Raw genomic sequence first — 26473 nt, 5'->3', positions numbered from 1 at the left:
ACCAGTACTGCACTCTTTCTACCACATCATGGTGCACATTCCTAGGCATGAATGAAAAAACGCACTCCAACAATTGTTATTGACAAAGATGTGGTAACCATTAATGACACTTCAGGCATACACATAATATTTTTTTAGAACATCTTTTTCCTATCGGGCAATCTCATTCCCATAGTTGTCATTACTACCTGTGTGATCAATGACTTAAATTAGTATCACCAGCCCTGACCTCTTCCTTGTATACCATTGCCTGTCCTGTAGGTCTACCTGTGTAATTCACAGACAACTTGAACACATTCTTGCCAAAACTGAGCTTATTTTTTATATCCACCAAATCTGTTATTTCTCTATTTTGTTTCTTGCCTTGATAGTAACTCATGTGTCTAAGTCCTCACCACTCTTTTTCCTTCACATCCAATTTATTATCAATTTCTGCTGATGTTATATAGAAATCTGTCACATATTTTCTCATTTCTTCACCTCTATTTGCACAGGTCTTTATAACTTTTCACCTGGACTCTCTGCCTTTGTCTCTTTCCTCTCCAAGCTCTTCTCCACAGTGCCTCCAAAGTCATTTTTCCAAAGGGTAAATACTCTCTTGCTCTGCTCTTACCTAAAACTCTGACCGTCTGCCTCATGTCCATTAAATAAAGCCCGTAGAGCATGATTATTTAAGGTACTTCATATGAGCTGTCCCCTGTTTGCCTAACTTCTATTCCAACGTTGCTTTTCAACGTTAGGTTCCGTAAACAGCGAAATACTTGCAATTCTTTGAACTCATTAAACTATTTTATATCTCCACGCCCCTGCAAATGCCACTCCCTCTGTCTGGAATCCTGTCGTCTGTTCACCTTTCTCACCTCTGAGCATGCTGTCCACTGCTGTTCTCATATGCTTCCTTTAGGACCCAACCCTGAGGGTGAGTCAGCCCTTCAGTGAAGCCAATAGGCAGTTTATTCTTTGATGGTTATGCTGTGCCTTGTAATGTACTTCTATTACTGTATATCACATCGTATTATAATTCCTTACTTATGTGGGATTTATCTTGCCTTACGACATAGCAGTGCCTGAATGAATAGTAGAATGGGTAAATGGGCACAGGTAATAGTAATCTAGAGACGTTTTGTGGTCAGCTGTAACCTATATATATATATATATATATATATATATATATATATATATATATTAGAACTTCTGAAAATTTGGTCACTGCTGCTCGGACTAGACTCGTTGCCCGAGTCATAGAATTGAAATGTTTTGAATTTATAGAATTTTAATAACTATAATTTAGAATGATTATGATTCATATCTGCCTTACCCTTTCATTGAAACATGAATTTGTTTCCTCACTATGAAATCATCACACATAATTATCTCCAGATGACAAATACTCATTTCAGTATAACATGCAGATATAGAAAAGACATTTTCTCTCTCTCTTTCAGTAGGGTATTTACCAGAGTGTTTCATGTAGTTTTAGCAGCTTCGTTAGCATTTGCATCTCTACCAATCTTTAGTCAAATAAATTTTATCACACACTTATTAAGATGCTCTGGACTTCTGGGCTTTAAGAACACGTATGAATGAGGATATTAATCATGTACACATAGATCAGATATGCGGGGTTAAATATGGTGGTTGCTAAGTTAAATGGGGACATTTAGCTAATTGCAACACTAGCCTGAGAATTGGCTGATGTTTCATTTCAGAAGTTCTCATACATTCCTACCAAAGTATACACTACAGAGGTGAATGCTTTTGTACTTCTGGGGAATCTAGATGCTCACTTCCTACAAAAGTAAAATTTATTTGAATTTGCTAAATGTACTTGGATTTTGCGTTTTACTCCATTATAGATGATCTTAAATAACTTAACTTTTAATAAGACCTCTACATAGCTCTAGAAAGCTGTGCAGTGAGTAAGCTATAGTTTCTAGCACTTCCCTTTGCTTTGCCACATATGCCATGGATTATGAGCTGCCGAGTTTGATAAGCAAGGGGGTAGTGGAGAGAGTACTGAGCCCCGTCGTAAAGACTTGGATCCAAGCCTCGGTATGCCACTTACCAGCTTTTGCTCTTAAACAAATCCCCTATCTTTTCAGAGTTTGTTCCCTCCCCTTAATGAGAATCATAACATCTGCCTTACCTCCTCAGAGGATTATTTTAAAAATCGAATGAAAATTGCTCAGAGATCTCAGGCTTGGAAAAGGGGCGGGAACGTAGGGAGTTCAGGCAACCAGAACCACAGCCAAGCATCATTATACTGAACCCCTGTAGCTAAGACGCTGCTGCCGCCGCCAGCAGCCTCTGGATGCCTTAACGTTGGCCATTATCACTGCTGCCCTGATCACTGTTGTCGCCTCTTCAACCAGCACTACCAGGGTGAATTATTGTCGAAGCCCTACCTCCAGCTTCTAGGAAGGCTAGAAATGCATGCCTCCGGCTTTTCTTGTCTTTTATGGCGGGAGACTGGCCTATGATCCAAATCGTAGGCCAATAGAATGGACACTCCCTCAGGTACCTGAGGAGATTAAGATGCTGTGTCCACAACATCTTTTTCTTGACTGTTGTCCTGGTCCCGAACTGGTATCACTGCCTCCAGGCTTGTCCCCCTCCAACCCACTGTTCCTGCTCGCACCAGAGCTGTTTTTTCAAAGGGGAATCTGATTTCTGCCGCTGCACTGTTTAAAGCCTTCCATCATCCCGTCCCCACAATGCCTATATAAATACAAATTAGAATACCGTACAGACACTTCTTTTTTTTTAATGGATGAAGGAATTTTATTTCATTTTTAACTTTATTTTGTGGTTTTTTTAATATTTTATTTATTTATTTATTTACGTCGGCTGCACTGGGTCTTCGTTGCAGCACGCGGGATCTTTCAGTGTGCCATGAGGACTCATAGTTGCAGCATGCCAACTCTTAGTTGCAGCATGTGGGATCTAGTTCCCTGATCAGGGATTGAACCCCGGGCCCCTGCATTGGGAGCGTGGATTCTTACCCACTGGACCACCAGGGAAGTCCCCCGTACAGACACTTCTAATCAGGTCCCCACCTGCCCCCATAACCATACTCTTCTGGGCTTCCCGTCCTTCATTGGGCCCTCTGCCCGCTGCAATACTAGTTTTCTCAGTGGGTGATGTTGTTTACTGCCTCTTTGCCTTTCCTTTCATAAAAAGGGAACTATGAAGGAATTTAAAAAACAAAAGACTAGCACACCAACATCTTGCCTCAAAAAAGGCCAGCGGGCTTCCCTGGTGGCGCAGTGGTTGGAAGTCTGCCTGCCGATGCTGGGGACGCGGGATCGTGCCCCGGTACGGGAGGATCCCACATGCTGCGGAGCGGCTGGGCCCGTGAGCCATGGCCGCTGAGCCTGCGCGTCCGGAGCCTGTGCTCTGCAACGGGAGAGGCCATAGCGGTGAGAGGCCCGCGTACTGCAAAAAAAAAAAGGCCAGCATTGTGGGATCTTCCAGACAGGGAGGGGATGAAGGCAAGGCCCTTCCTAGGTTCAGGCTAAAGCTTGCAAATGGTAGGAAGAGAACCCTGCTGGGAGAATGCTATAGATGGAGGCACGGCCAGCCTGTGGTCAGTGGAGATGACCACTGAGCCTGCCCAGAGCATAGCACACAGGGCAGGGACCAATGTTGAAGAGCAGTAAGTAGCCAAGACACAAATTCACAACTCAACCCCATTTTTTTCTGGATAACATACTCCTGGGATGTTTGTTTTGACCCATGGATTTCTTTCTTTTTTTTTTTTTTAATTTTTATTGGAGTATAGTTGATTTACAATGTTGTGTTAGTTTCTGCTGTATAGCAAAGTGAGACCCATGAATTTCTGAAAGTCACTTAAATGAGTACGATGGAATATTTTGCCTGATTACCAAGGTGATCTCAGGCCAAATTATACTTAATTAATTTTTTAATTGAAGTATACAATGTTGTGTTAGTTTCAGGTGTACAGCAAAGTGATTCAGCTGCATATACATACATACATATATATATATACACTTTTTCAGATTCTTTTCCATTATAGGTCATTACAAAATATTTAATATAGTTCCCTGTGCTATAGAGTAGGTCCTTGTTGTTTATCTATTTTATATATTGTAGTGTGTAAATGTTAACTCCAGCCTCCTAATTTATCCCTCCCCTTCCCTTTCCCCTATGATAACGGTAAGTTTGTTTTCTAAGTCTGTACGTCTATTTCTATTTTGTAAATAAGTTCATTTGTGCCATATTTTAGATTCCAAATATAAGTGATATCATGTGGTATTTGTCTTTGTCTGACGGACTTCACTTAGTATGATAATCCCTAGGTCCATTCATGTTGCTGCAAATAGCATTATTTCATTCTTTTTCATGGCTGAGTAATATTCTATTGTATATGTGTACCACATTTTCTTTATCCATTCATCTGTCACTGGACATTTAGGTTGTTTCTATGTCTTGGCTATTGTGAACAGTGCTGCTATGAACATTGGGGTGCATGTATCTTTTCGAAGTAGAGTTTTCTCCAGATATACGCCCAGGAGTGGGATTGCTGGATCATATGATAATTATATTTTTAGTTTTTTAAGGAACTACTTAATTTAGAAGAGTAGTGGACTGGGAGCCAATCATACCCATGACAATGCATGCTCATGTTGTTTCTCCACTTCTAGAAAAAAGCTCCCTTTTTTTGTCTACCAAGAGACTGCTACTCAGCTTTCCAGAGCCAGCTGACTATACAGATAAAGAAAGTTGTGAAAGGATTCAGAGTAAATTGTTAAGATTAGTTTCCTCTGGGCAAGGAGAATAGGGCGGGTGGGAAGGGGAATTTTCACTTTATGTTCTTCTGTACTACTTGAATTTTTCAAAACACTAGTGTGTTATTTTAATAATTAGATTTTTAAAAGTCAACTCAATAGTTAGTGAGATAGTGGTGACTCCTTCTTTGCTGTTTTGTTTTTGGCATTTCTTTAAAAAATGGCCTAAAGCGTCTTGTAAGGAGAGCACAAAAGCCACCTGGGAAATGCCTTAAGTGGTTTCAAAAAACTGTTATTATGTTAAACATTATCCAGAGGTTCCCTCAGAATATTGCTCAACAATGAATGTTGGACATTATTAACTAAAACATATGCGTCAACACATCATAGGTTAGAATAAATAAGTAAATAAAGATTGTGTTGCATATCCTTTGTGTATGCAAACAATGCTGCTAGTGACCATTTTTGGGCCACTAACCTTCACATATTTTTCCAGCTGTGGCCCCTTCAATGCCTCCCCAATGACAGGACAACATCCAGGCTTCCTAACAGGTGCCCCAGGTTGTCCTGTTATTCTTCTATCCTGCACACGCTGGATTTATACCACACTCTTCTTTTCAAATGTGCGTCAGCTGTGTTTTCTCATTCGATTTTCATTACAATCCTTGAGAAATAAAGACAGTTATTGCCTCTTTGCTGATGAGGAAATCTCTTGCAGGTTTTTTTTTAATTTTTATTGGAGTATAATCGATTTACAATGTTGTGTTAGTTTCAGGGATATAGCAAAGTGAATCAGTTATACATATACATATATTCACTCTTTTTTTTAGATTCTTTTCCCATACAGGCCATTACAGAGTATTGAGTAGAATTCCCTGTGCTATACAGTAGGTCCTTATTAGTTATCTATTTTATATATAGTAGTGTGTATATGTCAATCCCAATCTCCCTATTTATCCCTCCCCTGCCTTATCCCCTGGTAACCATAAGTTTGTTTTCTACATCTGTGACTCTATTTCTGTTTTGTAACTAAGCTCATTTGTACCCTTTTTTTAGATTCCACATATAAGCGATATCATATGATATTTGTCTTTCTTTGCCTGACTTACTTGACTCAGTATGACAATCTTTAGGTCTCTTGCATTGCTATACACTAACAACAAAAGATTAGAAAGAGAAATTAAGGAAACAATCCCGCTGACCATCATGACAAAAAGAATAAAATACCTAGGAATAAAGCTACCTAAGGAGGTAAAATACCTGTACTCAGAAAACTATAAAATACTGATGAAAAAAATCAAAAATGGCCGATTTCGATGGAGCTAGGATGAGGCTCCTGGGCTCCCGCATCTGCACTGCCAAATCGCAATCCATGCATGCCATTTTAAGTATTATTCTAACAACACTGTAGACTTTCAACTCATTCTCCTCTAGTGCTATTTCTCAGTACCCTATTCTTTTCTTCCATAAAATGAAAAATTGAATATAGATATTCAAATGGAATGTGTGTAATGTTTATTTCCCCAGCCAGGGTATAAGCTCTGTGAGGGTAAAGGGGCAAGGACCGTGTGCACCGCCCCCCCATACACGTTTAGCACCTGGCATATAGGAGGCACACAAGAGACATTTGTTGAATGAATGAACGATGGAACATCAGCTACTGTCTTAGGTGGGACTCTCTCAGTTGCACGTCCCTCATTTAAACTGGCTTGAACAGAGAAGGAATTTGTTGAGTATCTAGGAAGTTCAGGAATCAGCTGGCTTCAATCATAGCTCCATTGAGGTTAGATTAAATTTCTTCTCTTCTTTCTTTCTTCTTCTCTTCCTCCCCTCCCCTATCTTGCTGTTCTCCTCTCCTTCCCCTCCTCTCCTGGCTCCTGTGTCGGTGTCATCCTCTCCCTCTGCAGCTGGGCCCCCTCCACCTCCTCTGTGCGTGGTGAAGTTGGCAGCTGGTAGCTCTGGGACCTCTGGCCTAATTTGACATCCGGGGAGAAAGAAAGCATGTCAACCTCAGCATCATATCTCAATTTCAGGAAATGAAAATTTTAGGACTGGCCAGATCTGTGTCACGTGTGGGAGTGGGATACAGTCACTACTGGCAGCCCCTCTAAAATCACGTGGAAGGGGGAGTGGTGTTTTCCCAGAGCAAGGGATGCTGGGCAGATGGAAACATATGTCCTTCATATACCGTCACAAGAATTTTATCAAGTAGTAAAGGAGGGGCTGCTTTTACTATCAAGAGACTTTCTGCCTCTCAAATCTAAACTCTGTGCATGGAGCTAAATTATAACATTTTGAACTATTTGACTCAGATCATAATTCTTTAAAAGATGGATTAAACTTTATGCTTTGAGTCCCAAGGTGTTAATAAGTCAAGGAGAATAATAAAGACAAGCCCACCTACAACCTTCATATCTATCTGTTCAGCAAAACAGAGGGCTGTAAAACAACTTTTTCTGTTTGTTTTTTATTTTGGCTTCCAGCCAAATAAGAACTCTAGAAATTTGTTTGTAGATAAATTGTGTTTCAGTGTCTGAGAGGAAACGTGCTGCTTGGTAACGACCACAGGATGCAGATCCTCATTTCATAAAGAAAAATGTGCAGGCAACATGCTCATTTTTCTCTGCATATAGAAAAACACAGAACGCTCATCTGGCACATGACCGCTCAAGCACTGAGGGTACTGATACTTCTGTAGTCTTGATTCTTACAGGGAGAAGGAGGTTTTAGTTTTGAGCATTTGTTGCTTTGCCCAGGGCCCTGTGTTCAAAAGTTGTCTTCTGGGAAAGAAGTAATGATCAGAATTTAAGAAAAACAAACAAACAAGCCTTTCCTTGTCAGTTTCTACCATTTAGTACTTTGCTTTTGTGCCCTTTCCATATTGGCATGGAGCCCCTGAGTGTGCAACGGTTTTATAGATGAATGAGCATGAGTGTGACAAGTCCCTATTCAGATGTCCAGTAATGTAGGATCAGAGACTTAAAAGCTGTTTATAATACAGGAAGTATTAAACTAGTTCTTTTTGTATCACAGCTTTTTAATTTTATAAACTGTGTCTTAAGGAGTGAAGTTTTCAGCTTTTTAAAGTTATAAATATATATGATTAATAAGAAAAACACTGAAGGAAATGAAAACAACCTCACATCCTGTACTTCCTGACATCCTCTTTTTGATTTTGTGAAGTTTCCTGTCATTAATTTTCAGCGTATTTATTTTCAAGGAAGTTCCTTTAGCAAGAAGATTGAGACCAGCACCCTGTCCCTCCTGACACACACACACACACATGCGCCTCGGGGAGTTAGAAATGTGTATCGCAGTATTCTTCCACAATTCAAGCATAAAGGCCATGACATACATCCTTAGTTATAGACATGGGTGATTGGGGAGCAGTGGCGAGAACCCCCAACACTAAAGAGAAAGCATCATATTCTAGATTTCTGCATTTCTTATAATGAAGGAGCTATGAGATAAAATTTTCATGATTATCATTAGTTATTATTGTTAATAATATCATTTCTTAAGCTACCATTTGCTGAGCTTTTGCTAGGTTTCATTACGGTGATAAGTGCTTCACACACGCGCACACACACACACACACACACACACACACACACCCGCATACTACAAATTTACCATGTGCCCGTGATTCTAAATATCAGAGTTTATGCTGTGGATTAAAGCTGTGTTTTTGGTGGTCATGATCCGCTAGAGAATCATGAAATTAATTTAAAGGGTAGAGATAAGAACAATCATAACATCCTTGTGAAGGGATTATATTATCCCCAATTTACAGATGAGAAATTCCAGACCTTAGGAGGTTAAGTAACTCACCCAAGTTCACAGAGTTAGTAAGAAGTAAATATGCATTTGGAGGCTTTCAGTCTCCAAAACCTTGTCTTAACTATTAAAGCTACATTACATCGTTTAACAATTCTGGATGTATCACATTATAAATATAACTATATATGGAAGAAAACCTATTTCCTAATATATTCTATAAGGGAGAGCTTAAGGCTTGTGGATAATTAACCAGCATGCATTGTTTTGAATATAAGCTTAAAAATCAAATGTGTGTGTGTATTAATTAGAGTTGTGGGAAAAAATTCATAGAACTCAGTACCATATCAAAATTCATGAGTGATTTGTTAAGCAAAGGGAGTTTTTTACTTTTAAAAATTCATAATCACATTTTATGTTTATATAGCACTTTATAAACAAGGCTTTCCTGGATATCATGAGATCCTCAAGCATTCTATGGACTCTATATGTGCGGCCTTTGTACGTACAGGCCGTTAAGAGTGGTTACAGCTGATAACGACTAGTTATCAACAGGAAAGCCAACATAGTTTGGACACAATCCAACAGTATAAAAATGGTGCTTACAGATAATCTTCCATTATCAAATTCCCAGCTCTTAAAGAAGTAGCAATGCCAACAAATTAATGAACAAACAGATGTATTTAATAGGCCCTAAGAAGTTACACATAAAAATGCAATCAGTAAGTTGACTCTGGAACACCAACAGCTTTTGAAGAAAACATCTCTACCTTTTGGAAATAACTATGATGGTATTTGTTAAATACATTTGTCATTTCAGAAAGAGCTCCCCAAATTACTAGGATCACATCAGTTGTCAGCGTTTGTATACCGTCTTACTCACTCTTTGCTTTTTTAGGAAAAAAAATATTACAGAAGCTCACATAAACAGAATCCTTTCCAATTTGTGTTGGCTGCCATTTTATTCAAGTTTGAGTAAGACCTTAACTACCCTCAAAGACTTCCTTGCGAGATTGTCATATTGCCCATCAATTTCTGCTGTGGGTTAAGGCAGTGTTTTTGGTAGTTACAACCCACCCATGAAATCAATTTACTGAGTAGGGACAAGCAACTTTTTAAAATGAAACAACAGAATAGAAATTGTCAGAATGCATCACAGGTAGTTAAGGTAAGTAAGGAGCAGTGGAGGAAATTACTGGGAGGTGAGGGGTGTTGATAGCCAAAGTACAAGGAGGAAAAGGAGCAAAACTCCACCTGCTCCAGGGTTATACGTAGTGGTAGTTCTACTCTTTGATCCTGGACTAATGAGATTAATACATACCTATGTGTACCACTAGTGGGAAGAAGGGCAAAAGGGAGAAAAACAGAGAGAAGAGTGGGGTAATGTGAGTCAAAACAAAAGTTGGGGTTCATATGTGGAAAAGAGAGAGGGAAAGAAGAAGAGAGAGCAAAAAACTAAGAGATGCACGGGATGAAGTTTGGCAGATAGATCACTCCGTGTTCAAAGGATGCCTTCAGCTGCAGTAACATAAGCTTGACTTGAATGGCTTAAACAACAAAGAAGTATATTGATTGATCTACTGGCTCAGTGATGTCATACGGACCATCCACAGCTTTGACCTCAATTTTGTTCCTCTTGTGGATGTAGGATGACTATACTACTGGGCCCATGTGCTTTCTTATTTCCATCCAAGGAGGAAAAGGATGGATTCCTATGGTTCTCTGAATAGCAAGGGATAACTCCCCAGAATCTTCCAGCGCCTATAGGTGTAAACTTCTGCTTACACCTTATTGGCCAGAATTGAATTACATGTCCATTCCTGATTGGTTGACTGACAGAGGGTTGGCATTACTCAGACCAATCAGACTTCTCTCTGGAGCTGGGATCAATCTCTTCCGGACACATGGCTGGATGAGAGGAAAGCAAAATTGAGGTTCTTTTGGGAAGAAGGGAAAGACATTTTGCTGAGTAGGCAATCAACAAAGTTCACTACATATGAGAACTTTTTAAAAACTTTGGTAACCTATCCTAATAGTTCTAGTAGATTTAATATTTAACATTTCTATCATTAAATCAGTTTCATCTTTAGAGACCGATTACATCATTTTCCTTCACATAGAAGAATGCCGTTAAGAGCCATTTAAATAAAAGGAAAGAAATCAAGTACAGAGTGCTTCTATTTTCCATATATTTGACAACAAACAGAACTCTCAAATTTTACTCAAAAATAATATGCTGTATTCACTTCCAAAAAGACAATGCACAATGATTGACTTCTCTTGGAACAAACGTCAGGAGAGAGAACCACTAGCCATTGTGCAGAGCTTACTTCTCTCTCCGATTCCCTCCCCCACTCAGAAGTTAGACTTCAGCATTATCCTCGTGTGCACTTGCCAACTTTCTGCATCATGACACAAGGACATTGCTGGTTAGGATCATTCTAGCCTAAAGAAAGGCAAGCACAAAGCTAGCCAGGCTTAGATGAAATGCACACTGTTTGCTGAATGGCTGTGGTGTTTTGAGGGCTCCCTTCATGAAAGACTACCATAAGGTCAACAGCCCACAGTTGCTCAAATCTGGGCTTTGGTTTCATTGCCACCACCCGCCACTTCCCCACCCAGGAGAATTACAGCTAAGCGGTGTTTTAACTACGTCCCCAGGGGAGTGTTGAGTAAGAAGTAATGCATGCTGGGTTACCAATAAATCATTTCTGGAAAAAAGGACATTTCAGGAAAATTAAACAAAGTGTAGAAAAGCCTTAGCTTGCAATCTGTTGTTGCAGAGTTTGAAGGATGACTTTCCTCCCTGCTTAGACAAACACCAAGCAGGAAGCGAAGCGTTGAACAGGAAAAAAAAGTTCTGTCCCGAGCCATAGAAGAGAATGGCTAATGATGACTGTCATTGTGATTTCATTGCCCATTTAAAACAAAACGAAGGCAGCTAGCTCTTTAACTCTTTCCAACTGAACTTCTGATTATTTTCAGAAGTTCTACAGTGGAGACCTGACAACTCAAGAAATCCAACGAGCCTGGAACGTGGGTTTTCAAAGTTACTTCAAAGCTCAGCTAAATACCCAAATAGTTTAACCAGCTTCCCCTTGTGCCCTGGCTACAATGTGCAGCTAAATTTCTCTCCCTGGGATATCTACTTGTGGTAGGGTTCATGGGCACTCAATGTGCATATCTCATTCCCCCGGATTTGTAAATACCTTGTGACGTTTGAAAACCAACCATTCTTCTGTGCACTTTGTGACTTTCTATTAGGCGAACTTTGCTAGTATCCTCCTGCCTTACTTTTCCTCTGCTGCACAACTCCAATGCTTAGTTGTCTATTAAATGCCACTGTAGCACCATCCCACAATGTCAGTCCAAATTTATTAGCTGAGCTCGCTGTTGGCTGGCTCCATAGCAACCAGCTGTAAATATTATAGGACTTTCCCCATGAGCCCATACTAAACAAAAGCACATGATCTCTTCTTTCTATTTTAACATTTGCCTACCTCAAGAGGAGCTGGGCAGAAGGTAGAAACTATTTTTCAGCTGGGAACAGAAATAACCAGGTCAAATGCTAGCCCTTATTTCTCTAGATGCCCTACTGATTGCCATCTCACTCTAATGAATGATTCATGCCATTCACTTTGAATCCATCATTTATGTTATCTGAATTTCTATTCTGTGCTTCCTAAAATTGACATTGCTAGGATGAATAAATTCTTATTATAGGTGGGTATTCAGTGAGCCAGTTAACATATTTGACTAAATAATTTCTTTTATAAGATGGTTTCCAAATAATATTTTAAAATTTCAAAAGCTCCTTGGGACATTAACTAGCATTTTGAAGAAGGCCTATGGCACTGATTTTCATTCTCTTCTGGGAGTCCTTCCAGCTCTAAAATGCTATGAATTTATGAATATATGCTACTGCATTCTCAGTAGGAGATTCTGGATTATTATTTTTCATGAAGGTTGAAGAAATTAGGTAGAAATTGACTAGGCAATGCAAATCAATGCATAAAGCAACAGGACAGCATGATTCTATCATTATGTAATAATGCACAAAATAGGTACTCCACAACTATTTCTTGAGTCTTGTCAACTTTACATTTTTCAATTACCAGTTTAGTAATTATACAAACTATATGTAGTGGTATTTTCAAATTGATGGCTCATTTTATGGAAATATATTTTATGGCTTATATAATTGTAACATGTTTAGAAGGGAATTTATTTCCTTCGTGCTTTGGTCAGATGAGCTCTGTCATTCTTATCATCCTACACAGGGTCTCCTTATTTAATCATGTATGTGTATGGCTTTAGAGAGGATTACTAGAGTGCTAGTTTTCCTTCCGTTATACAGAATTCCGATCTTAGAAGAGTGAAAACCATAAAATTCCTCTTCAGGAGTATTCAAAACGAGACAAACAGAAAAGAAAAATAGCTTTGCCCCATTTGACCTTAACTGTGATCGTTGGGTTCAATGTCTTCTCTGCTGAGGTCCAGGCCCTTGAATAGTTGGATCTAGGACAGGTGATGCACTTTGTTCCACAGGAGACAAAAGGGCACCCTTACCCCTCTTGACTTTACAGGCATTGCCTCATAGCCTTCTTAATAACCTTGCCAACTTACCCCCTCAATTCTCTAACCACCTTCTAAAGCTTGTCACCTGGTTCACATTTCAGACTCCTGGCTTCCAGTAACCTTCTGGGTCATTCTAGGTGCATTCAGCCTGGTGTCTCCCTGGACACCCAGCATCATCATCATCTTCATCACAGTAATATCTCACACTGATGACCATGTGCCAGCTAAGCCATATGCTTTACGTGGATTATCTCATTTAAATCTTAAAACACCCCTATGAGACAAGTACTGTTATTCTGTGCTCAGGTTATTAAGAAAGCACATAGCAAATAAGTAGTAAAGGCAGGACTTGAATCTAGGCAGTGTCTTAACTGCTCTTCTCCACCTCCTCCCAACTCTTGCCCAAATGGGGAATTGAATACGAGCCACTTGGGTAAGAGCCGGACTTCCTAACCATATGGCGAGGTTGCCAATCTGCGGGAGGATGTAGGTCCAGCTGTACAGAATGATTCTGCCTTCCAACGGTCTTCTCTTAATTCTTAGTAGCAAGAGGCTTTATTCATTTCTTTTGTGTTCAAAATTAGCCTTTTACTTTTTATCCACACAATATGCCACAAACAGCCCAGATTGCATTCATTATGAGCTATCATGTCCCTTGTCACTTGTTTACAAGGGCTTTGGCTTGGCCTTAGCTTTTAGGCGAAGTCATCTTAGAAAAACTCAAGAGCCACAGAACTAGGGTTTAAAAAAATGACAAACATCGCAAGCATTCATTTTATACTCCCACAACCTTTATTTTCCAATTTTTGTTAGTTGAAAACAAGAACAGTTAGACTTCTTAGAAAATAGCAGATCTGTAGAAATACTCACAACTACCTATAAACACGGGCCAAATATACTCACTCCTACATCCTTACTCTACACAAACCAGATAATAGTAAAAAGACTTGGAAAGTGCTTTTTATCTGTAGTTACACTATAAAAACATAATTATAGAAATGAAAGAAAGATGTGAATGGCAAATACTTGCTTACTTTTTTTTTAGCATATAAATCAAAAACATAAAAAGACTAAAGTAGGGATTCACATAAGAACTTCATGGTGACTTTTAACGGGTGGCATTTTTCAGTAAACATCTCCGTCAGTCTGAACAGTGATGTTACAGAGCAAGAGAAGGTCCCTCTGAGGAACTATCTTGCCCCCTAGAGAAAATCAAGGCAAGAGAAGACTTCTACTCAGGATTGTCAGGGTGCAGCGCAAAAATACTGTTCGGTAAGAGAATGGCCCTCTCATTTGATGAGAATAATAAGAAACACAACACCAGTCTTAGGTTGGTAGGAAATGAAATATCTAGCTCCTGAAATGCTGCTGTGAGTTCTGAGTGACAGAAACAGGAAGGAAGAGTGAGCAATACCTCCGTCTGTGTTGCATTTGGCCTGTTAGGAAACCACACGACGGGGCACGTGATAAACTCCGTCTCTGTTCTCGCCTCAACCTTCTCCCCTTGGAATCTGAAACAACATTGGATTTTGATCAAAGGAGCAGGGTGGCTGATCCTGAATGATGATTACCCACCCGAACACAAGGTTCTGGATGGCGGGGGTCTGGTCTGTTTTGTAAGTAGCTGTGCTATGAGCACCTGGAACATAGTTGGTGCTCAGTGAGTATTTGTTGAATGAATGAATGTACATCTCAGACCTCAATCATTTGACAGCAGCCTGAGAAATATTTTGGGCTTTTTTGCTCTTCACCTAAGTAGTGGTGACCAAAATTAAAAAAAAAAAAGAAAAAGAAAAGAAGCAGAAGAAGTCATTGGTCGTCTGCCATGGCAGCTGAGTTATTTTGTCATATTCAGTTTGAATTTGTGTCTTCCTTGCGGAAAAGATGCCGGAATATTACAAAGGAGTAATTGTGTGTTTTTGTGTAAGTGCGTGCACTCATGTATGTGTATGTGATCATTCATAGTGATGAAGGTATATCAAATCATAGAAATATAGCCATATCTATCTATGGTTGAGTTTAGTTAACTCTTCATCAACCCTCCTGAAATGAAAGTCTTTCCTAATTCTCCTGATTTAGCAGTAATTACTTATATAAGAAGCGAAGTTGAGTCATGAACAAAACAGCCCGTCCCTACTAATAATGCAACTGAGTGATAATAAGAGGAAGGTAATCTGGGAAGGTCACTCCTCCACTCCAGAGGTTTCATGACATCTAAATTGGGAGTTGGTGGCCATATAAACAAATTCAAATTACCTTCCAGCAAAAACCTCAAACTACTTGTTTGAGATGGTTTCGGCTAGAAGACGTGAATCCAGATCAAACTCTAAAGCCCCAGAAGTACTGAAATAGCTGAAACAGAGATGCAGTCATTACAGGAAGCTTAGGAAGGTTCAAAGGAGGTTAAAAAAAGAAAAAGAAAGAAGAGGAAAAGCTACAGCAAGAGAAGCTGGTGGCATTGCCCATCCCTAGTGGAAATGTTGCTGATGTCCTCTGAAGAGGAAGGGGAAGGAGTTAGAGGTGCAAAACAACCTAGACGGGGGCAAAACAGGAAACAGGAGTGCTGATGAAAATGAACTGTGAATCGGGAAGGGAGCAAAGCCTCAAAGTCGCAGGGCTGTTAAAGACACCGGAAGAGGACAAAAGAAAAGTAGTTAGGGACTGTGAGTGAACTATGGATTAAATAACACATTGACAAACAGATAATGAAGTCTCAAGTTTCCTACTGAAGCGACCTGGAAACAGACTTAATCCTGTTATAGTCATTCCAGGGGTGTCTCATTGTGCTAGATTTCCATGGGATCAGATATTGCTGGAACTAAATGGACCTTCAAATTAGGGGAATTCTTTTGTTGTTGATACATAAAGATATCTCATAATAGTATCACTTAATAGTAATAGGTAATATTTAGGACATTGACCATGCTGACCTAAATAAAGAGGTAAACTGAGGCAAGCTCAAAAAAAAAAAGAGTTTATTCAGGAGTAGTCAGAGGAATTGCAATTCAAGACAAGCAAACTGTAGCAAGCTATAGGCGAGTCTGTTGAGGGTCTGGCGTAGGTTGTATTTATGCGCAGGGGATGTAAAGAGGGGAGAGTTCAGTTAGAGTCAGTCAGAATCAAAAACAAACAGAAACCAGACTTGAAAACTTCTTGAGCAGACACCATCAGTCCAGTCACACATACAAAGCTCAGGTCAGCCCAGTTTGTTAGATCAACCTGACCTGGGTCATCTTCTATTCATACCTGTAGCAGAATTTCCTGAGATTGATAACAGACAACCTCTGATCAACCAAACACCCACCCCACCCCCACCATCTGAGAAAATTCTGACACTATCAGTTTTCTGTAAGTCAGGCGTTTGTGGGAAATCAGTCTCTTAGTCCCTAAATTTTGTCTTCCTGAGGGCAAATGCGTGAGATTCTTCATTTTATATCCTTCCTTTCTATTTTAGATTGAAATTCTTTCACACCCACTATATGGGTAATATCATTTACTTCTCACAAATCTTAGACAGTATGTACTATTACCACCCAAAGTCTTTAGACGAAGTCTCTGAGGTTGCATGATTTGTTAAGGGTCAAGTGGCCAGTACAGAATAATTTTCAGGGCATGAATTTCCCACTCTGGACTCCAGAGCCTATGTTCTAGCTACCATTCCATTTTGCCTCCCAAGTTATAGTGCCATTTGATCAAGATATGATTTTCTACTGAATATAACAGAGCTGCCTTTGGTTCATTTCCATTTATATTTGCTCTGTTTATCAGAATTGCTGTTACTTTCCTTTGCCAACCTTTAGAGGGAGAGACAATGAACAGTAAAATGCCCAGAATTAAGGAACAACCCAAGGAAGAAAAAAAGGAGTCTAGAGACAGTAAGATCTAGGGTGGTAGAACACTGCAGCCAGCTAGGATATTACAGATTATAGAGTTCTGTTCCCTCATTAGTGTGAGTAACTTTCTGACCTCTCAATTAAAAGTCTTGCTAAAACCGTCTTAGTAAGTGACAAAAATTCTTTGACCAAATAGGGGATGATAAGTAGTTATTTTTCTTACATGTATTTAATAGTATTGCAATACTTTGGTGGGGGGATTACTATGTTAATAATCTAATGTAATTATTATTGTTATTCATAAAATAACAACAGTTTGGTGTGGTTAAGTGATTTGTCCAAGGTCACATAACGTATTAGATTTTTCAAATTTCTCCAAACCTTATTTAATCCAGGAATTATACTATTGCCAGCAAGGCCCAAATGGCCTTGAAATTAAGCTTATGTCATATAGAGATAGTTGTTTTGAAAGAAATAAAAACGTTGCTTCGAAATTCAGAGCTTATGTTTCTCATCTGGCTGCCATCCCAGGACTGTGGCCCTCAGAGGGCACTTCCCCAAACAACAGGGACAGTCTGGGACGCTCCACTGCTCTTTCATAACCCGGTTGGTTTGCCATGCTCCTTGGGTTAGGAAATGAGCTCCTCAGGCACTGTTGCTCAGAGTTCTTTAAGGTCTTGAGGCAAATTTTAAATAAACAGAAAGTCCCACAGATACACATATGGGTAAGCTCAACACAGCACACTAAGGGGATTTTACTCAGAGCACAAGCATGTTGCCAGGAATTTGAAGACAGATGTAGAAAGATGCACACGCTATGGCCATGGTAGAAAGACACTCTTCTGGGTTGAAAAAACATTCAGAGATGCCTTGTTTTATGCTGGCATTCATGTCAATATCCTTTTTAGTACAGTTGGCCCTCCGTATTCATGGTTCTGCACCTGTGGATTCAACTATCCAGAGGTGGAAACTATTTGGGAAAAAAAAAAAAATTCCAGAGAGTAAAATTCCAAAAAGCAAAAGTTGAATTTGCTGCATGCTGGCAATGATTTACTTAGCATTTACATTGTATTAGGTATTATAAGTAATCGAAAGATGAGTTAAAGTGTATGGCAGGATGTACATAGGTTATAGGCAACCATGCCATTTTATATGAGGGGCTTGAGCACCCAAGAATTTTGGTATCTGAAGGGGTCCTGAAACCCATCCCCCATGAACACTGCAAATGCTTCTGGGCTAAGGCTGTTGACAGAATGGGAGCTGGCAGCTTAGTTCCACGCAGGATGTGTTTCTAAACTGGACATCTAAGATTTTCTTTGACTTGGATTAATGGGGCTCAAATATAATCATGTTTTGAAACACCTGAAAATCATGTTGCTTTTTTTAAAATAAAATGAAATACAAATAATTAAGTTAAAAAATGCATATTATTTTTTATCAAGTCAGTTCTATTGTGTGCTATTATAAAAAAATGGTAATATTATTAAAACCAAAGGAATATGGAACATTTATGGAGGAAAATGTTAAATTGAGGAAATTCTACCCATTGACATCTTTTTTTATTAATATTTTGTGTGGAAGAGACTGCTAGTTGCCTACCCTCACATCCAATTTCCCCTTCCTCTTTAACAGAACCCCAATTTTTAGATGGGCACAGGGTGTCTTTGTGGAAAACTACATTTCCCAGCATCTCTTGTGGCTAAGTGTCGCCACGTGACTATTTTCTGTCAAAGAGAGGAAAGCATCATTACTAGCTGGGAAGTCCAGAAAGGCTGCTCAGCTGGGAGGGGTCGTTTCTGCTTTTCCTTCTTCTTTTGGCCTGCAATGCAGATGTGATAACTGGAACTTTAACAGCCCTGAGACGGCCTTAATAATAAAAGTCATGCTAGGATAATGGAGAAAAAAGATAAAACATTCTGCAATGGCCAGAGTTGGATTGTCTTCCTCCAGACTTCTTATATCTGAGAAAAAAATCCTCCCAAATTCTGGCTTGCTTTAGGCACTGGCAGTGTGCTTTATTTTATTTTATTTTAACGTGAAGCAAAACTTAATCCTAACCTATATATTAGCAATAAAAAATCCCTACCCACAGGTCTAATATTGAATTGTAGAGGTTGAACACCTAAAACTACTGGTAGTCAGTATAACACAAGAGTATAGTTTGAACCACAGGTTTGGTTATTATGGTGTGTTTTCTTAGCAAAATTATAAAGATAATTATTTAAGCTAACTTCTGTTTTTAGTTTTGGAAGTCTTGCTTTTGCAAAAAAAAATAAGAAAAATGGCACTAGATTTTATTAGTTTCTAGAGTCATTCTCTCTTTCTCTCTCTCTCGCTCTCTCTCACTAATATCCAACAATGGTATAAGTTTCACCTTCCTCAAGGTACCTATCTTCCTACACATTTATATAGTGCTTTCAGTTCATAAAGTATACCCACATAATTATCTCACATGATTCTCATAGTAAATCCATGCAGTAAGCAAGACAAACATAATTATTTCCATTTTTACCAATGTAGCAACTGGATTTTCCTCTTCATTACATCATTTTGAGGTAGATGAGACTATTATTATTATCCTTAATACACATAAAGCAGAATCATGAAATGCTCACATCATCTGACCCAATCCTTTGAAAACAAGTTGGCATCTAATAAATACCTGTTGGATGTCTGGATGTGTGACTGGATGAGTGAGGGAATGAGGAAAATGAGGCCAAGGTCAGTTAAAGGAGGGATGTGTCACAACACTGGAATTAAAATTAGGATTTCCTCACCTCTATTCTAATTTTTTTCCCATTATACTATGTTGCCTCTCCCTAGAAATTCATCTTCCAATTTGCTGAGTCACTCCTTTGGGTGGACTGGAATTAAAATTAGGATTTCCTCACCTCTATTCTAATTTTTTTCCCATTATACTATGTTGCCTCTCCCTAGAAATTCATCTTCCAATTTGCTGAGTCACTCCTTTGGGTGGACTGACAGTGAAACGCAGTGTTCAGGTGGTCATCAATGGTGAACTTCAGCTGATGCCCCAAAACAACATAGCCCATACCACAAAACAGTTTGCTTTCACTGGCAGCTCTCCCAATCTACACATTTTAATGCTGGGCCAACAGCTACTGTCCTTGACAAGTGACAGTGCTGGCAACATAGGATCCCCTTAAACAAAGTCCATCACATGGATAGCCACCATGGAGTTCCATCTCTAGCTTTTCTTGACATCCTTACACAGCTAGTCTCTTTGTTTCACTTGGGAAAATGTTCCAGGAGGCTTTGTGTCACAGTGGTGGCTGTGGTTTAACTTGAAGCTTTAAAGGTTTCAACGAGAAACACAAGAGCCACAAGGACGTGATCTTTGAGAACATTTGCTTTCTTCTGAAAGAGGTGAGAAGTGAATAAAAGCCAGAAAGACCTGAGACCATCACCCTGATTCACTCCAAGGTATGTGTCTAAAGTGAATGTACATTGTTTTGCAAATAACCAAGATAGAAATATTAAATGATTTCTCCTAAGTCATCTAATTAGTCAAAATAGGAGCAATAGATTCTAAATCCTATACTGGGGAGCTAGTTAGAAGAAATTCTCAGCTTTCCACTTACTACCTGTGTGGCTTTGAAGAAATTATTCTCTCTGAACCTCAGTTTTAATATTGTTATAATTGGAATGCTGTTCCTCGACTCTCAGTTGTTGAAGGTCTGAATGAGATATTATAAGGTGCATAGCAATTTAGAAGCCACTCAGTTCCATGTTATTTTCAGTCCTTCCCCTTTGATACTGGTTCCATTTTCAGAAACCGTTGCCACATTCTGTGACCAAGTAGAAATGCTGAAAACCCCCAAATGATCTCTTTTCAAAACCTGCTGATTTGCTTTAGTGTATAGAAGTTTAAAAAATTCCATAATGTGTAAAATTTACAAAAATATCTAAGAATAACTAAAAGACGCTAGGCCTGGTTCACCTGACCTGTAATAATGCTGGTTCTTTTGTGTACTTTTGGCCCTGATTCTGTAACAGGAATCAGAATATTGAGTGGAGACATTTTGGTGCCTATCACTTTCTCGTGATCGAGACTCAGAAATCCTTACCTATACTTTTTCATGGTTTGCCTTTACTTTATTCAGCAAGTATTTTTAAAGCTCCAACTATGTGCCATGCACTAACTGAGGTGCTAAGGATATAGTGGTGAACAAAACAGACGTTAGTGAGGGGAGACAGACAATAAACCAAATAAGTATGGTCTTTTGGTGAGTGATAAGCATGATGGAGAGAAATAAGGTAGAAAAGGAGATATGGAGCATTGGAACAGGAGTTTTATAATTAAAATTTAATGATTAGGAAATGTCGCATAAGAAGATAGACCAAAAAAGAAAAAAAAAAGAAGATAGACCAGTAAAGACTTGAAGGAGGTAAGGAGTGAGCCATGCAGAAATCTGGGAGGAGTATAAAAGGCATGGGAAGTATTTAGACCCTGAAGAAGGAAAGTGCCTGCCTTGTTCCTAGAATAGCAAAAAGGCCAGTGTGGCTACAGCAGAGATAAGAAAGAGAAAAGAGTGAAACATACGGTGAAATGGGTACGGAGGCAGGGAGAGGGGAAGATTGTGTCTGGCCATTTTAAGGACTTTGTTGTTTTTTTTTTTTTTTTTGCGGTACGCGGGTCTCTCACTGTTGTGGCCTCTCCCTTTGTGGGGCACAGGGTCCGGACGCGCAGGCTCAGCAGCCATGGCTCACGGGCTTAGCTGCTCCGGGGCATGTGGGATCTTCCCGGACTGGGGCACGAACGTGTGTCCCCTGCATCGGCAGGCGGGCTCTCAACCACTGCGCCACCAGGGAAGCCCAGGACTTTGTCTTTTACTCTAAGTGAAGTGGAAGCCTTTGGTGGATTTGAGCACAGAGGTCACGTGATCTGATTTATGTTTTAATAGGACCATTCTGACTGTTGTATTGAGAAATAGGCTGAAAAGCAGTGAGACCAGTAAGGAGATTATTGCAATAATTCAGTGAGAAACGATGCAAATATTTGCTGATGGATTGGATGTGGGATGTGAGAGAGAGGCGTGAAAAAGAACTCCAAGGTTTTGGGCACTGAGAAAGAAAAAGGTGGTGTTGCCACTAACATATGTGCAGAAGACTACAGGAAGAACAGGTTTGGGAAAGATCAATAGCTTGGTATTAGACATAGTATTAAGTTTGAGATGATTATTAAACATCTGAATAGAGATGCCAGGTAGGCAGTTGGATTGAGGAGAAATTTGGGCTGGAGAGATAAGTTTGGCTGTTGACAACCTATACACGACATTTACAGAAGAGAATACATATATATTGGGTTGGCTAAAAGTTCGTTTGGTTTTAAGTAAAAATAAAAGACACATTTTTCATTTTCACAAAGAACTTTACTGAACAACATGTTCACTAACCGAACAAAGTTTTTGGTCCACCCAATACGTGTGGGTAGATGCAGGCAGGTGGGTAAAACAGGGAGATAGAGCATTTAGTCTCATGGCCCAGAGAACCTGCTCCTTCAGATTATTTGGACGTAGGATGCCTGGGAAGAACAGGGAACCTTTGAGTTCAACAGTTTTCAAATCCTTCAAGTGAAAAAAGATGATCAGCTATGGGAAAGCACTGGCTAGATTGGGGTCTGGGGCAGGGCGTGAGGAAACTCAAGGGACTATAGGTGAAATGTACAAAATAAGGCTGAGTGTGGCCGTGGACTCCCTGACCCACCCACGGTGATTCAAAGAGATTTGTTTCATGTTCAAACAAATGTTTTTTTTGTAATACACTACATTGCTCATACAACATGGTTTATCTGTTTATAACTTTAGAAAACTTTGAGAGTACTCTTTGATTCAATAATTCTACTTCTTGACATGGATCCTCAGGAAATATATTTAACTGTAGTAAAATATTTATATGTACAGATATTCATCACAGTATAACTTCAAAAAAACAAAAACAACCCCCCACACACAAAAAATAAACAGAAAAACAACTGGAAACAGTCTAAGTGCCCCAATAAGGGGACTGTTTAAATAAATTGTCATTTACTTGTAGGATGAAATATTATACAGCCATTAAAATCAATGTTTACAATGCTTCATAACAGGGGAAATGACTAGAGTGTAATGTTAGATAAAACTTAACTTAAAACTATGTATAGGGCTTCCCTGGTGGCGCAGTGGTTGAGAGTCCGCCTGCCGATGCAGCGGACATGGGTTCGTGCCCCGGTCTGGGAGGATCCCATGTGCCGCGGAGCGGCTGGGCCCGTGAGCCGTGGCCGCTGGGCCTGGGCGTCTGGAGCCTGTGCTCCGCAACGGGAGAGGCCACAGCAGTGAGAGGCCCGCGTACCGCAAAAAAAAAAAAACAAAAAAAAAAACTATGTATATATAATATGATCACAATTTTATACATTCATGTGGGCAGAGAGCACTGAATGAAAATAAATATACCCAACATATGTCAGTGGCGGACTCGTGTTTTTTCCTGTGTTTTAGATTTCTGTTTTTCCAAATTTTCCATCAGGAGTAGCTATTATTTTATAACCATATTTTAAATTTTTGATTGAGAATTCTAAGCAAAGATTAAATTAAGAAATTCCTGAGTTGCCCTCGGTCTTCCTTGAGTTGCTCTGACTGCTGATTCCTCTGTTCATTTCAGTTATAGACAGTGTGAGGTCACCCCAGCATTTGTTCCTAGAACAAGTGGTCAAACATGAGGGATTGGACAAAAGGCCCCAGGGTGTTGAATAAGAGCTGAGCTGGTGGAAAACTTGTGACACGGGTGTGATGGATCCAGGAGTGCTCTCCTTGGAGCTCTGGAGTGTTTCATCAGCCTGGGATTCCACCCATCTGAGCTGGCAATGGGCCCTGTTGTTTCTAGGACACCTAGAATTCATCATTTGTGCCTGGCTCGTTTTATTCACTTATACGTTTGAATTCTTTGTAGTTGAGTCATTTCCTGTTTAAATCTCTTCAACTTTTCCTCTTTGACCCAGAACTGACTGCACAATATCTCTGTTCTGCAGTGCATGAAAGATTCTTCACAAAAGTAAGTCATTTGTGGGATGTTAGGCTGTCATGGGAAAAAAAGGCAAAGTAATGGAGAGCTTCAGATAGCCCATCGGATTTGGGAGTGACCAGTAGTAATCACAGGTGGTGTACCTACCCGAATTGGATTAGTGCACAGCGTTTTCTGTGTTGGTTAATCCATCCAGGTTTTCCCCCGGGGAGCTGGCTTTAATATCCTTCTGCCTCTTTAAGATTGGGAAACCACCCAGGCCTCCCAGGTCTTGGCAAGAGACAGATTGACTTCATGTTGTTACTCAGCATTTTGTTTCTTACTGAAATGCCAGGCTCTGCACGACCGGTTTGTGAAGTCTGAAGATCCTCTGGGCGTGCCCAGAAACATAGCAGCCCAGGAAGAGAAAACTGAAAAGGACACAGTGGAAACAGGAGAGAGGTTCTACAGCTGGGAGCAGCTTGAATCAAGCCCATGTCAACAGCCCATGTCTTCTCTCTTCTCTTGCAATCCTACCGACTCTTACAGGAGCAAATCCAATGCTACCTTCCCAGCCTAATTTAATCTGTTCCTTTGTGTTTCTTAGAACACTTTTGTTTATTTTGTCTTACTTACAAGTCTTTTTTGCATCATACTTATTTAAGTATGTCTTATGTATGTATATTTCCCTATTAGATTGTTAGTGTCCTGGACAATTACAGTGACTCAGTAGAGTGTGCCTCTCTCTTCCTTAGCACACTGCCTTGCACTTTACCAAATTAAAAAAATGCTTGAATTGAATGGAATGAAATCCCCATCTAAGAAATGATTTGACTTAAAACAGATCTGAGAATGCTGACTCATACATATATCCTGCTTTGGTTGGGTGGATCTGAAATCTTGGGTGAACCTCGATTACTCCTGGGTTTGTTATAGCTTCAGCAAAGGCAATAGCCAGGGTTCATTGACCTATGTGTCTGTCTTTAAATGATAATGGAATCACATTCATTTTAATAGTTTATATACTAACATTGTAAAGATACTGCAAAGACAACCATGGCCATATTTAATGAAGAAAGGCAAATTCTCGAAGTGTTCATTGTTTTAAAGGAAAATACATACCCAAGGCATAGGGGATTAATTAAACTTATATTGTAGGTAGAAAAAGTGTAATGTGATGAATTAAAATGATAAGGGAGATCTACGTTTCTTAGCATGGAAGAGTTCAGAATGTCCCGTGCAGTTAAAAAAAAATGTCTAAAGTAGTACGTTTATTATGATCTCATTTTTTTGGTAAAAACAAAACAAAAGATAACTTTTATGTAAGATATGTGTACACACACTTGGAAAAAAGTTTGAAAAAATAATTTGGAAAATGAGTTCTATAGTTAAAGTGTTCATAACAAGAATTGGGTATAGCACAATTAGCTAATTATGAAGCATAATTTATATGAGCAACGCTTAATGGTAACTAGCACTGGTTGGGAATAGTTTGATGATTAGCATCATCGGAATAGAAGTAAATAAAAAGAAAAAAAGCTGCTGCTTAACCTGGCTGTTATGGACTGGGCTGCGAGCAGAGCTGCACAGCAGCAGTGATAGGGAATCAGAGGGTACTGAGTACAGGGAGTAAAGGGCAAGGAAGGAAGAGTCTGTTTGCTTTTGTACTTTTTGATTCACCTTTTTTTGTTTTTTTTTAAGCTGGCAATAACTAGATACACTTATGGTTATGAAAACACATTTATTATTGAAATGACTGTGGAAAAAACCCCTGTTCTACTGTGAGTCTGAAACTTCTCTGTTCCTATTAAAATATTTTTTAAATCTTGGTTTTAAATTTAAATTTGATTTATTTTTGATAGGAGATACATTAAAACAGGACAAACTCTAAAAGCTACATAATAATGAAAAATTTCTCTCCCACTTCTACTCCCCAGCCATCCCTCCCAGGTCCCTTATTACCTCTTTCTTTATATTTTTTGATAATCTGAGATGTCTTAGGACTGCCCCTATTTTGCCAAATTTGAATGATTATGTACTAAAACATTAACTGTAGTTATTTTCAGATGATAGGATTCCAAGAAATACTGATCTCTTTATAGCTTTCTGTATAAATTTTTTCGCATTAAGTAAAAGAATTAATGATAATTTCCAAAACCCATTTTATTGGACTCTGTGATAGCATGCCTAAATTTGCATTGTCATCATTTTTTCATTACTCCATTTCTCTGCTTCAGGTCTTGAGTCTTAACAATACAGCTAATGCACAGAAATTTCCTCTTAAGATACTTTTTCTTCCGTACTCTTCATTAATCAATACATTGTGGAAAAAAATACACATCTAAGTAACAATCTGAAGAAAAAAAATTTCTTACTGGAATTTCTGCTGTGGTTTCCGAGGATTAATTGATCCATACTAATTAAATAAAAATAAATATTAATGAATATGCTTGCTTTCCTTAAGATACTTAAAGTAACAGCAACCAAAACAATAACAAATTCTTAGGGGACACTTAGTTTGCTGGGATGATTAGGAAA

The 26473-nt window shown here is 39.2% G+C and overlaps 1 long non-coding RNA gene across 2 annotated transcripts; it reads left to right on the top strand.

The window, feature by feature from the left end:
- Window positions 1–4798: 4798 nt before the first annotated feature.
- LOC149749183 (uncharacterized) lies at window positions 4799–25671 on the top strand. Of its 2 annotated transcripts, XR_016393340.1 has the most exons (3): window positions 4799–20380; window positions 23934–23986; window positions 24291–25671. It is a non-coding gene; the product is annotated as an uncharacterized LOC149749183 (long non-coding RNA). The 2 variants fall into 2 exon arrangements; XR_016393339.1 differs by lacking the exon at window positions 4799–20380 and having other exon boundaries at window positions 20391–23986.
- The last annotated feature ends 802 nt before the right edge of the window (window positions 25672–26473 follow it).

The sequence above is a fragment of the Delphinapterus leucas genome, chromosome 5, assembly GCF_059928025.1.
Source record: "Delphinapterus leucas isolate spDelLeu-1000000601 "Yukka" chromosome 5, BTC_Dleu_Yukka2, whole genome shotgun sequence".
Taxonomy (NCBI): Eukaryota; Metazoa; Chordata; class Mammalia; order Artiodactyla; family Monodontidae; genus Delphinapterus; species Delphinapterus leucas.
The sequence above is the reverse complement of the archived record's forward strand: the minus strand, read 5'-3'. Positions and strand labels throughout refer to the sequence as shown.